The following is a 15,312-nucleotide window of genomic DNA, read 5'->3' on the forward strand; positions in this document are numbered from 1 at the left end:
GCATGAGAGAACCGTATTTCGGTGTCTCCTCGTTCGATGACTTGTTCTGCCTCTGCCCGCTGCACCTCCGATTGGATGTGCTGGTGGCGTCTTGCCGTTATGTAGCGGGAGGAGAATGAAGATGGAAGAGAGACTGGTTTTTTATGTGTATTCTCTTGGTCGTGGTTGGCATTCATGGTGATTGGCAATCTCGCGATCAGAAGGAGGATTAGGATAGAAGAGGGACTAGTTTCCTTATGTACATTCTCTTAGCGGTGGTTGGCATTCACAACGGTTGGCAAACTCGCGATCGGTGTATGCTTCATTTGGGTCATTGTCTGTGAAGTGTGCAGATAAATGTATGCCCATGATTTGTTGCTGCAGGCTGGTATAGATTCCGGTAATGGACAGAACAACAAGGAGGTTATTTACAGTTATTGATTGGTCTCTAAATATCAAAAAAGGGGGGTTATTGATGAAAATTGTCATAAAAAGAGCGCTGCAGGATTTGTCTGATCTTCAAAAAAGGGGGGGGCTCAAAGGGTACAGATTATGCCAGTGTGTGCCAAGGAATATCATCATTAAGGCCCTGGTGATCCGTGCCCAGACGGTGAATCCAGCGTTGTTCTTTCTCAAATAAAGTGCGTTCAGCAGTATGATTAACGGATTTCAGACTCTCCAAAACTACCCATTTTAGGTCATTGGCATTGTGATTATTCTCTACGTAGTGTCGGCTCATTTTAGTGGTTAACCTTTTGCAGTTCACATTGCTTTTGTGTTCCGTGATTCTTTGTTTTATCTTGCGGCAGGTCATGCCTATGTACCTGAGATTACAAGGGCAGGTTATCATGTAAATCACATGTGTAGTATTGCAATTGGTGTGTTGACGTAATGCCCAAGAAAAGTTGGGGAGAAGTTGTATGGTTTTAGTAACCTTTGTCGTATTGCATACTGAGCATGTGCCGCAGGGATAGTGTCCTGTGATTGGTTCAAGATTCCATGCTGCTGTGATAGTTTCCTTTTTGGTATATGGCGCTGGTCTGGTATGTACTAGGAAATCCTTGAGGTTTCTCGTTCTTTTATTAGCGAACCTTGGTTTTGGCCATTGTAAAGAGTCAGAGGTAAGGATCCTCCAATTTCTGTTGACAATCTTTTTTACTGTGTTGGATATCGTGTTATAAGTCGTAACACATGTCAAGAGATCCTCAGGTTCTGTTCGTGTAGAAACTTGTAGGAGGTTCTCTCTCGGTTGGTGACGTGCTCTTTTCTGGCACTTGTTGATTATTTTCATCGTGTAATGTCTTTTGACAAGTTTCTCCCTTAGATCTTTCGCTTGAGTTTTGTAAGTTTCAAGATCGCTGCAGTTTCTTTTTAGTCTGAGGAATTGACTGAATGGTAGGTTATCTCTCAGAGGGCGTGGGTGGAAGCTCTGGTAGGATAGTAAACTGTTTTTCGCCGTGGGTTTATGGTACGTTTTTGTTTGGAGGATGTTGTTCTCTGAATAAATCGTGACATCAAGGAAGTCAAGTTGTCGTTTATCCGATGTGTGAGTGAATTTAAGGCATTCATCTCTAGAGTTGATCCATCCTATGAATTCTAGTAATGTTTCTGCATTGTCTTCCCAAATCATGATCACGTCATCTATGTAACGCTTCCAGAATTTTATCTGTGTGAAGTAGGGATTGGTGGGGTTCCTTATGTGATGTTCTTCGAAATTGCTGACATACAGACCCGCCACACTGGGAGCGAATGTGCTCCCCATAGATGTACCGTGGCGTTGTCTGTAAAGTGTTCCATTGTACTCAAAATAATTTTCTGTCAGGGCTAGTTTGCAACATTCTAACACGAAATGTCTTGGTGTAGAATGGATCCAAGGTTCCGAAAAAAGAATGTTTTCCAAGGTGTCTAGTGTTTTCTGTTGTGGGAGACTGGTGTACAGACTCTCCACGTCCAACCCCACTAAGTACATGGTGTTCTCATTATAGGCCTGCTTTTCCAGTTGGTTCAGGAGGTCTCTTGTATCTTTAAGGTAAGTGGGTGTACGTTGTACTAATGGTTTGAGGAACTGATCAGCGAACTGGGATAGAGGTTCCAGTACAGAGCCAATCCCAGAGACGATGGGTCGTCCTGGTGGGGGGACTCTGTTCTTATGAGTCTTAGGTAAAGAGTAGAAGTATGGTACTCTGGGGGATTTGGTATTGAGGAAGTCTGCCTCATGTTTAGAAATCCAGTGGTTAGTTAGTGCTTCTTCTAGCATTGAGTTTATGGTCCTTTGTAATTTGAGGTCAGCATACACACAAAAAAAGACCCAATGATGATGCTGTACTATTACACATAAGCGGTAACCCAGTTCATGCCGCTGCCATACCTGTGTATAGTTATGAGGGTTCTTTTATGAAGGAACCAAGAACGTAAAAGACCCTGGATATACAGGACAAGTGGTCCACTCCCCATTGATTTTTTTATATTAGTCTATGCACCACACCCCCACCGTCTCTTCTTCCCTGCCTCTCCAGTTCCATAATGCGGGCCTCCAATTGTATCATATTGTGGCTGCGTCCCTTACACGCACAATAACTAAGGTTGAATCTTCAGATGGTGAGCTTCATAGCTTTCCATAGCGTGCCCGTAGATGAGGCTGTCGCCACGTTGAGAGTAAAGTATTCATTCAAGACCTTGTGAATATGGGTACAATAAGACTGATCCTGTAAATGCCATAGGGAGAGCCTCCACCAGAATGGGGGCTGACCCGGGCCAACTAAGAGCCACATGGACATTTGGGAATGATCTGAGAGCCCACAGGGCAATATTGTATCCTCTGTCACTCTATGTGCAAAGCTCTGTGGGACTAAAATGTAATCGAGCCTGGAGAAGGATTTATGAATTTAGGAATAGATGTTATAACCTGTATCTTTGGGGTAGTGAACCCTCCAAGTGTCCTCCCATCCCAGTGAATCCATCAGGTATTTCAACTGGGACTCCTGTGTCCTCCCACTCTGCACCAGATGCTCGCCATCTGTCCCTGTCTGGGCATAACACATCATTCCAATCCTCCCCAATGACCGCTAGACCTTCTTGTGTAAGCCCCCATACGTCTACCAAATGATCCACAAAATGTTGACTAAGGGGTGGGGACGTAGATGTTACCAAGCATGACCTGTTACCCAGATATGATCCCATGCACCAGGATGTACCTGCCCTGCAGATCTGCCCACACCTGCACTAGAGTGAACAGGATCCTACGGTGTATCATGACAGCCACTCCCCTTGAGCCACTTGTGAAACCCTGCGTGAAATGTTTGTATGTATCCATAGCAGGATAGGATAGGATAGGATGGTCATTTATAAAGTGCAAACGTATGCCGGAGCGTCTTGGCGCTGGTAGAGAGAGAGGGAGAAAGGTTGTCTTTATCCGCGAGTCTCGTTAAAAAGCCATGTTTTTAACTGTTTCCTGAAAGCCAGATGATTGCTTAATGATTTCATAGAATGGGGAAGATTGTTCCAAAGACTGGCAGCCCGGAAAGAGAAGGCTCTGCCACCCCATCTGACTTTACGTATCCGATTTATCTTGATGAGGCTTTGTGTGGTAGACCTTAAAACCCCACCGGGCACATACGGAACGAAAAGCTTCTGAACGTCCTTGGCTCCTCCTCCAAATATAGCCTTGTGCACTAAACATATAGCCTTAAATTCTATACGCTGCTGGATCGGGAGCCAGTGTAGTGTTTTCATGCCGCCAGAGATAGAATGGTCTCTGGGTACAGCAATCAGGAGTCTAGCAGCAGCATTTTGAAGAGTCTGCAACCTCTTCATCTGGGTCTTATTTTATGCCTAGCAGCAAGGCGTTGCAGTAGTCAAGTCTCGATAGTACAAGAGCCACCACCAACCATCTTGCGAAGGTCAGATTCGATGAGAGGAAGAGTCTTCCGCAACGTCCTTATTAAAACGGAACATGCTGAAGCAAGATTGCTGACATGTGCTGAGAAATTGAGTTGATTGTCAAAGAGCATACCCAGATTCCTGACTTTATGGACGGGACTAGGACATTCCCCCGCCTCCACCGGCCACCAAGATCCGTTCCACACCGGGCTGCCCTGGCCAAACTCTATGATCTCGGTCTTCTCTGTATTAATTTTCAGGAAACTCTCCCGCATCCAGCACATAATCTCAGACAGGCAGCTATGGAACTTAAGAGCCACCTCGTCAGATTGATCCATGGTCGAGACTATGAGCTGGGAGTCGTCAGCATAGGAGATAATGGTAAAACCATATTTCCTGATGAGCTTGGCCAAGGGGGCTACATAGATGTTAAAGAGTATTGGTGATAAGGCAGAGCCCTGCGGTACCCCACAGGGCAGCTGGAAAGTGCTAGACTGTAGACCATCCCATAGCAGACTCTGTTCCCTACCTTCGAGAAAAGAAGAGAGGAGGGACAGAGCGGTTCCCTGCACACCAATCTTCTGAAGTCACCGCTTCAACACCGTGTGGTTGACAGTGTCGAAGGCCGCAGACAGATCTAACATCCCTGGTACTGCCCTGCCTCCCCCATCTACAACACCACGAATTTTCTCCGCTGCCACCAGGAGTGCTGACTCCGTGGAATGCTGAGCGCGAAAACCGTGCTGAGAAGGGTCGAGCAGCTCATGGGAAACCAGATATTCTGTTAAGGCCCGGTTTAACTCCCTCTCCATGACCTTAGCCGCCAAAGGGAGTGCCACAATCGGACGGTAGTTCTTCAAGATGTGCGGATCCAAAGTAGTTTTTTTTAACAATGGTCTATTATTGCCCTCTTCCAGCTTGAAGGATAGCTACCAGACGCGATTACTTGATTTATCAGCGGGGACAGCTCTCCAGCGATAACCTCTGCCGCACGATGAAATACTGATGGGGGGCACGGGTCAAGAGGTGATCCTGATTTCGTTATGGTGATCAGCCTACACTTTTCCTCCACAGAAATGGGAGCGAAATTGCTAAAGCCCGTGTCGTCCTTGAGATTAGCTGCCTGCTGCTGGTCGCCACAATCCACATTGGTAGGCAAGCTCATAAAATCGTTATGGATTATCTGAACTTTCTCCTGAAAGTACAGAGCTAATTTTTGGCATGTTGCTAGGTCAGGCCGATATGTATTGTCTTGAGGAGGCTTCGAAAGGGCCGATATGGTTTTAAAGAGCTCCTTTGTTGAATTACCGGCTTCCCTGATCTTGGTGGCAAGAAAAGCGCTTTTAGCTGCAATTATTGCTGCCCTATAGGCTGTGAGAGCGTAATTATACTGTTCTTTGCCCTCCACACTATAGTCCCTTCTCCACCCGCGCTCTGCCCTTCTGCAAATGCTCTTCTGGACCTTAAGCTCTTTGTTATACCATGGCGCAGATGGTTGGGTTCTTCTGGAACCCAGCAGCTTCTCAGGTGCAACTTTGTCCACCGCCGCCGCCAGCCATCCATTGAAGAGCAAATCAGCCTCCGAAGAGTCTGAGCTATGAGTAGGATGCAAACCTCCCAGAGCAAAGCAGAGATTATCAGTGGTCACCTGAGACCATGGTCTAATCTTCTGCTTGCCTGGCCTAGGGTCCTGAGCGCACGCTGGGGCTCCGGTCGCAATGTTAAAAAAAACAGCCCTATGGTCAGACCAGGGAAGAATCATAGTATTCACTATTTCCAGATTCATGTTGTTAGTGAAGATACCGTCTAAGGTATGGCCCAAACTGTGCGTCGGGCTCTTAACTACCTGATTAAAATCTAATGCTGCTAGATTTTCAATTAGCACGGCCACATCTGGTTGATCCGTAAGCTCTAGATGATAGTTAAAGTCACCTAGAATCATAAACGGATGGTAGTCTATCCGAGATTCTAAGAGTTGCATGAGCTTTTCTGGAAAAATAGTCTTGGGCCCAGGTGTACGATAGACTAATACTCCTTGACACTTATAAGAGTTGCCAACATAGATAGTGAAGAAGAAAGCTTCTGCGGGAAGATCTAGGTCTGTCTCCGTACGAATTTTTAGATGTGTTGCATATGCAATGGCTATCCCTCCCCCTCTTTTACCTATTCTATCCTGGGAGGTAACCACATATCCTGTAGGCAAGGCAGTGTTCCAGTCTGGACCTGATGAACTATCCGTCCAGGTTTCGGTTAAAAAGAGTATGTCAGGCGCACTACGTTCGATCAAGTCATAGATTTGATAGCTGTGTTTATGCAGAGAGCGTACGTTTACCAAGATGCAGCTAAGTGTTTGCGATGTTCTAGCTCTTGTTGTAATGTGCTCGTCCTCTGGGTGCTTACTCACTGCCACTGCTATATGCTGGCTGTTCCTCGCACACTTCATTCCCACCCCTATGTGCTGCCCCTCCTTCTGGAAGTCACATCTAATGCAGGGTCCAGGCTCTAAGGATTCCCCACATGGGTCACAATCATGGGACCTACATGGTACAGTATCCAGCGCCAGCAACTCGCCTCTACTGTAAAGGTGAATATGAGCGGGGGCAGGGGTTTTGGCGCTGGGCGCTGAGCGGGCGCGGACGGGCGCAGACGGGCTTGCCTTTGGCGCGCCTCCGGCGCACCCGCTGCGCGCGCCCGCTGCGCGGTCGTCTCAGCTGCAACTTTTAAGTGTAATGGCCCCGCCCACCCTAACTAACGCATCGAGCCCAGGTGCAATGCGGACCCGCCTAGCCGGGTCCGCTTGGGTCGAGCGTCAAGATGGCAGAAGGAAGAATCGGCAGCCACAATACACTCCCAGTGAGTAGTTGACAACTAAATACAGTGGCAAAGTTATGCTGTGTGCAAAGGTGTGTTCGGCGGCAGTTAACCACCTATAATTCTGCTGTTTAGGAGCAACACAAGCGCGCTTAAAGGAAAAGTGCAGTCACAGATTACAAATCCAACTGTGATTCCACTGTTTAAAAACAATACAAAAGCGAATTAAAAGAGCATGAAGTCACGATTTAAAAGTCACCGCTATAAAAACAACACTTTCAGGCAATAGTTAAAACGAAGGTGGGGGAGCGAACTAATACTGCAATGCAACCCTCTCTACTACCGCTGTGCGGTTGTCTCAGCGCCACTTTTAAGTGTATTGGCCCCGCCCACCCTAACTAACGCGTCGAGCCCAGGTGCAATGCGGACCCGCCTAGCCGGGTCCGCTTGGGTCGAGCGTCAAGATGGCAGAAGGAAGGACTCGGCAGCCACAATACACTCCCAGTGAGTAGTTGACACCTAAATACAGTGTGCAAAGTTATGCTGTGTGCAAAGGTGCGTTCGGCGGCAGTTAACCACCTATAACTCTGCTGTTTAGGAGCAACACAAGCGCGCTTAAAGGCTAGTAGGCTAGACAGGGAGTTTTTGTGCCCATTAGATGTGTCTCTTGTAGGAGTAGAATATCTGCCCCAACACGTTTTGCCTGGTAGAGTATTGTGCCACGCTTTACCTTATCTAGCATGCGTTTCAGCCTACCATGTACAGGGGCGGCCTCAGTTTCCAGAGCAGTCATCTTTATATGGGAGCCACACAGCTCATAAAGTAGAGGTATGGGGACTCCCACCTAGGAAAGCACAAACTATGCAGACAGTTTTGAAACAAACATTAACTTTGCCCCCTCCCCCCACCCGCATACCTCAAAACAGCTGAAGTATCTATCGCAGATGGTATCCTATGTGGACTCCAACAGGAGGCAGGCATAGGGTCCTTCCAATGGATCCCCGAACACCCAATCATCACAGTGTCAGCTTGAAAGGGTCTAGGGGTTCCTCTGTAGCTGTGCAACCCACAAAAGAAATACCAGGATACTGCATAATTTAGGATAAGCATGGAATCACGTAGCCCCAGCATATAACCTCTAAGACATTTATTTCCTAGAGTTGGATGACTCATCTTCAAGGCTCACCACCCATTTTCCATTACGGGCCCTGGAGTGCCACGTCGACCTGGGTTGGTGTCTACGTTTCTCTTTCAGTTTGTTTTACAATTGGCACGGTTCTCCCGACGAGGAACCTGAATCTCGATGCAGTGGAGTGTGTAGTTTCAAGTGTCCCATTTCGTCTGTCCATGTGAAGACTTCATGCAGCGTATCAAAAAGTAGGGGTGCAGGAATTATAGATTACACGCAGTCTGGACGGGAACAGGAGAATATATGGAATTTTGAGGTCTCAGAGATGGGCCTTGGCCGTCTGAAAGGACTGATCCTGCTGCAGCGCCATTTTGGTAATAGTCAGGGAATATTATTATTCGATGTGATTCATACAGAAGCTCACCCTGGGACCGTGCCTGCATAAGGATGCTGTCGCGGTCGTGGAAATTCAAGAGTCTGGCGATAATGGGCGGTGGTTTGGCGCCCGGGACCAGCCGTTGGAGTAGGGCCCTAATGAAGCAGTGTGATAATGTGTCTGATGGGATCCCAGAAGTAAGCCAGCCATTCAGAAATTTACAAATGTCCTCTCCCTCGCGGTTGTCGGGAAAGCCCACAAAGCGGAGATTGTTTCTGTTGGCCCGATCCGCTGCATCTTCCACTTGCATAGCCAGGCACTTAGTGAGCTTTTCAAGGGTGGATACCTTGGCCTGCCACTAGAACCGTATCCTCCACACTGGAGACGCTGGTCTCATCCTCAGCAATGTGCTTTACCATATTACGAAGTTCTTGGAGCAATAGTGTCATTCCGGAGCCCACAGCTCCAATTTTGGCCTCCAGCATGTCTCTAGACTGCGTGATCGCAGCAAGTAAAGCAGCATTTTTGGGCACCGCGCCAGTGACCCCGCGGTGTCCGTGTAGTGAGCTCCCCGCATTAAAGCAGTCTATCATGCTCTGCTTTGCTGCATTAATAGAGGGTTTATCTTTAGTCATGGTGAAGGGCTGTTTTGAATGTGGCTCCTCACCAATAAGCCACACCCAATCCCTGCACTCCCACTTGGGAGGCAAATATACCACTGCACCTTTGAATAATATACACTTTTGAGCATGTCTTACCACCCCTGGCACAGCAAGACTGCAACACAAAACAAACAGCACCTTTTGAAAATGGGTTTTATTTAAGAAAATGCAAAGACTCTATCACTTTTAGAATAAGGCTTGGGGTTTATTACATAATACTCTCTAAGCAAAGGCTATCTCAGATACCAAATGCATAAGATTCAAATATATGTAGCAAACTTATAATCTAAAGGCATGAATCAATAACTGAGCAAACTATAATACTGATTAATAAACAAGCAATAACTGATATAAGATAAGGTACACTGGACGTCCTGCAAGAGATCAGAAAGATATACATATATAGAGAGCAGAGGAGTACTCTGGATGTGCACCTCCCACACCACAAAGAAAACACCTCCAATGATCAAAGAACCACACAACTCAATACATCACCTGGTGCATACACTGCCCACTTCTGACTGGGGGAATTACAGCCGGGGATCAGAGCTCAGCAAGCCAGGGTTCAATCCGAGATAGACACGTCTGCCCTCGCTCGGAATCCAAACTCCCAGTTTCTCAGCCTGCAACCCTCAGCTATAAACACACTAGAAGATTCGTGAAAGACCTCCTCCCACCGCCAGAGGAATTTTACCAGAACTGGCCAAGTTCCAAGCAAGCATCTCCATGGCAGTAAGGAGCTCTCAAGTCTCTTCCTCCATTCGCACTTCTTCCAGCTTGACGAAGCTCTCACAAGGCCTTCCACAGTACACTAAACAAAAACAATCGCTCAGGACCTTGAATGTGAATAACCCAAACAACTTGCAAACACTGCTGTGCACGCATCAGCAAGGCAAAGTCAGACATGAGGCCCTGTCAAAGGCAATAGTCAGCACCTATAATTCTCATCCACACAACTTACAAGCACCACTGTGCACACAGAAAAGTTTGAAGCAAGGTAAAGTCAGAAGGCAGAATGACATTAGACTACGTCAAAGCCAATAGGTCAAAGTCATAATTCACCTAACCCAAATAACATTATACACTTAATCCCTCAGTATACAACATTGAGCACCTGTGTGCACCACCACCCACAAGACTGCACCTCAACATCCCATACCTTCTATTCTTGGAAAGACTATTCCACTAAAAGACAGAAGAAAAGCAGGCATATGCAAAACCATCCTACATTAAGGCTAAGGTAACATAACACACTTAAGTCAATACAGAATGGTGGTGGTTGAGGGTCATCATAGGGTGTCAGACCACAAAAGTGGCTGATTCACTACATTGCACCCCATGACCCTTGATCATCACCATTCACATATGTCAAAAACAAAATCTAATGAAGCACTGCATCTCTTTACTGCAAAAATGAAATCATTGCAAAGCAAATAGCAACTGTATATCATAACTGAAAAACAAAACTACCATTGAAGCACTGCATATCTCAGTGGAAGTAAAATCATTTAAAACCACATTTCTAAATTGAAAGGCACAACTACTAAAAAGCACATGTTGAAACAGCAACTCATGTGTTGAAGTCGCTACACAAAAATACATAATTCAAAACAAATGATGACTAAAAAGCAACTATGATCGAAATGCTCCATTGCAAAACTGAAAAACTCATCAAAAGTATATGAGAATCACTTTAGAGCACATAAAGTCTGCATTCTCTAAATACATGTAGAAGCAATAACTCAGGTGCATCTAGAAATAGCTCATAGATATCTGAATACATGTTGAATGGATACACAAAATAAATGAATCAAGCTTTTGAATGCTCCTAATGCCTCTAATGGTTAAACTGGAAACTCTACTGCCAAACTCATATATCGTAACAATAGCAACTGGTTATTACTCTGCAGTCTCTAACTCAGAAAATATCTAGTCTGATTGCAGTAAAGCGTCTCTATCGTTTTTTTCTCTCTAAAATCAAAAACAGTCCTTCTGTGTGACAAAACACACAGCCGTCTCCCATCGCATTTGAACTTCACGTTGATAAAACAGTTCTGGCAAAGCACATCCTGTAGTTCTCTCATTTGTTTTGTCTTTGCTGTCACACAAGCAGGTACCCTGTGTGAAAGACACACAGCCTTCATGCATGTAAAGTTGTCCTCACGTGAAAGAAACAGTTCCACACTCTGCTGATCCCTCTTTGCTTGAAAAGAAGCAGTCCATCATGTTCTCCGGTATATGTTTGTATCTCCTTGACAAGGGAGGACCCATCCAGTCTAGTCAGCCATAGGCATCAGCCGCCACCGTCTGGTCTGGCGATCACTCCAGGCTTGGGGGGGGGAAGGGGAGGGGGAGGGGGAGAGGGAGGGCCCCACTCACAGGGGAGAAGGGAGTCCCACTCACACGCGGAGAACTGGGCGAATCTGAAAAAAGAAACAAGCATCACTCTTCTTGCAAAAAACATTTTTCAAAAGCACCTTGCATTTCTAAAAATATAATATTGTCATTTCTGTCTACATAGCTATCCTCTAGCTCTGGGGAATTATCAAAGAATTCTACCAACGCTTTAGTCTCTGAATTCTTGGTAAAATCTCTCTTTTTCTATACACAGCAAGAAGGGCTGGGGCAGTCTCCTTCTCTCACTTCTCTCACTGCACCCCTCACAGGTGCTGCCCCCCTTCACAAATCTCTGCGGACACCAAATGGCCCCTCGCCAAACATAACAAGCAGAGACGTCTCTGCTGTCTCTAGCTCCCACCTTATCTCTTCAAGGTCAACGTGCTCTGAACTCCTGACCACTTTCGTCTGTACCTATCTGCTCTGCGACTCTCCTCACGGGGGGGGGGAGAACCTGCGCCTTTGCAAGCCTCCCAGACATCTATGCCCAAGAAGCTGTCCCTGCCTACCGGGGAGAGGAGCTGAGATGACCCCTCCCGTAGGAATTCCTCCTCAGACTTCACAGAAAGCCTGAGCTCCTCTTCGCGTTACTGGATGATCTCACTGCAAGCCTCCCAAACATCAATCTGAAAGACGCTTTCAAATGAACAACTCTTTACATGTCTGAGAGGAAAAACAGCTTTAACCTCTCCTGACCTCCAGCAAGACTTCACATTCTTTAATCTGAAAATGCTCCCCCATTCTGTCTAACTAATTCAAGCAAATTCTTAACTGTCATTAGTCTATCACCTCATGGAAAAAAAAAAAACTAAACTGCTCTTGACATATCAAAAAGAAAAAAGCATTGGCAATATCAAAAGTCACATATCAAGTCCCATGCTACTTCTGTAACAATATCTGGGACAGCATCAGTCAAAAAAGGTATATATTTGTCCAATTCACAATAATCAACTGTCATGCGCCAAGAATTGTCACCACCTCAATCTGTCAAGCCCTGCATGATCTCACTGATCCCTTCACGCCCATCTGGCATTCTGTACTGTTTCAAATTAATTTCCTTTGTAACATGGGGCACCTTCACTTGGAAATCTTGTGTTTCAAACTCCACCTCAGGACCTTCTATTAAATCCTGTGCAAACTGTTTTTCTGTCTGTACATGCCACTTAACAACCATTGCAATCTCCCATAGGCAAACCACATTTTCTGTAACGCTGTTCTGTCCACAATCTTTTGGTGCCAGAAAGCACAGAATCATCTGCATTTGTCCAACCTCTGAATTTAAAAGTAACCTTTCATTTCCCTGCACTTTCCTGTAATCATTGTACACAATCTGCTGTTCACATCCAAAATCATATTGTTGCATTTCTCTTTCGAAGCAAAATGCATCATTCACTGTCATGTCTAATTCATGTGTGCAACCGGTGATCGTTAAGCCTAAAACATTAGTCTGTTTACTTTCATGCACATTCCTTTCTGTCTGAGAAAGCTCCTCAGAAGAATTAATTAAAACTGTCTGTGTAGCTCGTAGACTGACTGCATTCTCTGTAACATTTATCACATCTGAATCATTCTGGCTGGTCAAAGTAAACAGCTTCACAGCCTGGTACACGTTTAATTCTGTCTTCAAAGATATATTTTCAAACTGGGCATCAACTAGCTCTGTTTTCAACTCACTACGTTCTTTTTGCAAATGCCCACATGTTTGATGCATATTAACCAACACATTTAAAATAACACCGCTGTCTCTGTCTAAAAGGTCATTAATCTCCTGCTGATTAACACCCTTCATTGCAACTCCGGAGTCTGGAATCTCAAGGGAGTCCCACGCATCAGGAGTATGCTCTGACATCTTACATTCACTTTGCAACTGAAAACATTTGATATGCATTCCTTAACAAACACTTGAAAGGGATCCAGCCCTTTCTGCCTCACGTAGCAAGCTATTTATAAGCACTTTTTACAAAACACACTTAAACACACACACACCAATTCTAACTCAGCACAATTAGCTCACTTCACGAGCCAGCACATCATATGGGCTACCCCCATGCAAATAAATCAATTGATATCTAAGAGTCTGCTTTCAATTTCTAAAAAAAAAAAAAACGTATTTCTTCCCCTTTTAAAATCAATGTTCAGATCCTGCAACCGACTACGCCAAAATGTTTTGAATGTGGTCCTCACCAATAAGCCACACCCAATCCCTGCACTCCCACTTGGGAGGCAAATATACCACTGCACCTTTGAATAATATACACTTTTGAGCATGTCTTACCACCCCTGGCACAGCAAGACTGCAACACAAAACAAACAGCACCTTTTGAAAATGGGTTTTATTTATCAAAATGCAAAGACTCTATCACTTTTAGAACAAGGCTTGGGGTTTATTACATAATACTTTCTAAGCAAAGGCTATCTCAGATACCAAATGCATAAGATTCAAATATATGTAGCAAACTTATAATCTAAAGGCATGAATCAATAACTGAGCAAACTATAATACTAATTAATAAACAAGCAATAACTGATATAAGATAAGGTACACTGGACGTCCTGCAAGAGATCAGAAAGATATACATATATAGAGAGCAGAGGAGTACTCTGGATGTGCACCTCCCACACCACAAAGAAAACACCTCCAATGATCAAAGAACCACACAACTCAGTACATCACCTGGTGCATACACTGCCCACTTCTGACTGGGGGAATTACAGCCGGGGATCAGAGCTCAGCAAGCCAGGGTTCAATCCGAGATAGACACGTCTGCCCTCACTCGGAATCCAAACTCCCAGTTTCTCAGCCTGCAACCCTCAGCTATAAACACACTAGAAGATTCGTGAAAAACCTCCTCCCACCGCCAGAGGAATTTTACCAGAACTGACCAAGTTCCAAGCAAGCATCTCCGTGGCAGTAAGGAGCTCTCAAGTCTCTTCCTCCATTCGCACTTCTTCCAGCTTGACGAAGCTCTCACAAGGCCTTCCACAGTACACCAAACAAAAACAATCGCTCAGGACCTTGAATGTGAATAACCCAAACAACTTGCAAACACTGCTGTGCACGCATCAGCAAGGCAAAGTCAGACATGAGGCCCTGTCAAAGGCAATAGTCAGCACCTATAATTCTCATCCACACAACTTACAAGCACCACTGTGCACACAGAAAAGTTTGAAGCAAGGTAAAGTCAGAAGGCAGAATGACATTAGACTACGTCAAAGCCAATAGGTCAAAGTCATAATTCACCTAACCCAAATAACATTATACACTTAATCCCTCAGTATACAACATTGAGCACCTGTGTGCACCACCACCCACAAGACTGCACCTCAACATCCCATACCTTCTATTCTTGGAAAGACTATTCCACTAAAAGACAGAAGAAAAGCAGGCATATGCAAACCCATCCTACATTAAGGCTAAGGTAACATAAAACACTTAAGTCAATACAGAATGGTGGTGGTTGAGCGCCATCATAGGGTGTCAGACCACAAAAGTGGCTGATTCACTAGAAGGGCCAATACCCAGCATAGGCTAGCCCAGAATCGCACTACCTGAACAACTCCTCTCTCTAGATAAGTCTGATCAATTCACCAAAGTCTGCCGGGACCTGGACCTTCAAACTCACGTACAGTAACTGGCCTCAGGTGCCACCAGGGCAAGGATATATTAAGTCTGCAGTCGCAGCGCCAGTAATTCACTGAGGTGCAGGCAAGGGAGGGCCCCTCCTAGCCACAAGCCACACCGGGACCCAGCCCGGCCACTTTCATGGTTGGGAGTATGTCCCCCCCGCTTCCGTGGTTGGGAGTATGTACCCCCCCAGCAGGTGCCTCACCTCTTGTATAGCTGTTTTTGGGTTCCGGCCCTCCCAGCAGGTAGGTGTTCATCCTGGGGAATGGGCCCAGCCTACTCAAGTCCACGATCAAGCCAACAGGCTAGGATACCCGCAGTAAACCAGGGGGGCCACCGGCACTCAATCACGCAGCCCCCAAATTCCTTCACTGCTGCGCCTGGACCGGGCGCGGACAAGCCAGGGCCGGGCAACTTGCTTCTGCACCACCACGTGGGCTGACAGTCTTCACAC

At 45.8% G+C, this 15,312-nt stretch overlaps 1 long non-coding RNA gene across 1 annotated transcript; it reads right to left on the bottom strand.

Moving 5' to 3' along the window:
- Positions 1-8,973: 8,973 nt before the first annotated feature.
- Positions 8,974-14,033, bottom strand: LOC146801669 (uncharacterized). Its single transcript, XR_014968058.1, has 2 exons — positions 13,908-14,033; positions 8,974-11,259 (listed from the first exon to the last, which is right to left on the bottom strand). It is a non-coding gene; the product is annotated as an uncharacterized LOC146801669 (long non-coding RNA).
- Positions 14,034-15,312: the final 1,279 nt, after the last annotated feature.

The sequence above is a fragment of the Triturus cristatus genome, chromosome 8 (genome assembly GCF_964204655.1).
Source record: "Triturus cristatus chromosome 8, aTriCri1.1, whole genome shotgun sequence".
NCBI lineage: Eukaryota > Metazoa > Chordata > Amphibia > Caudata > Salamandridae > Triturus > Triturus cristatus.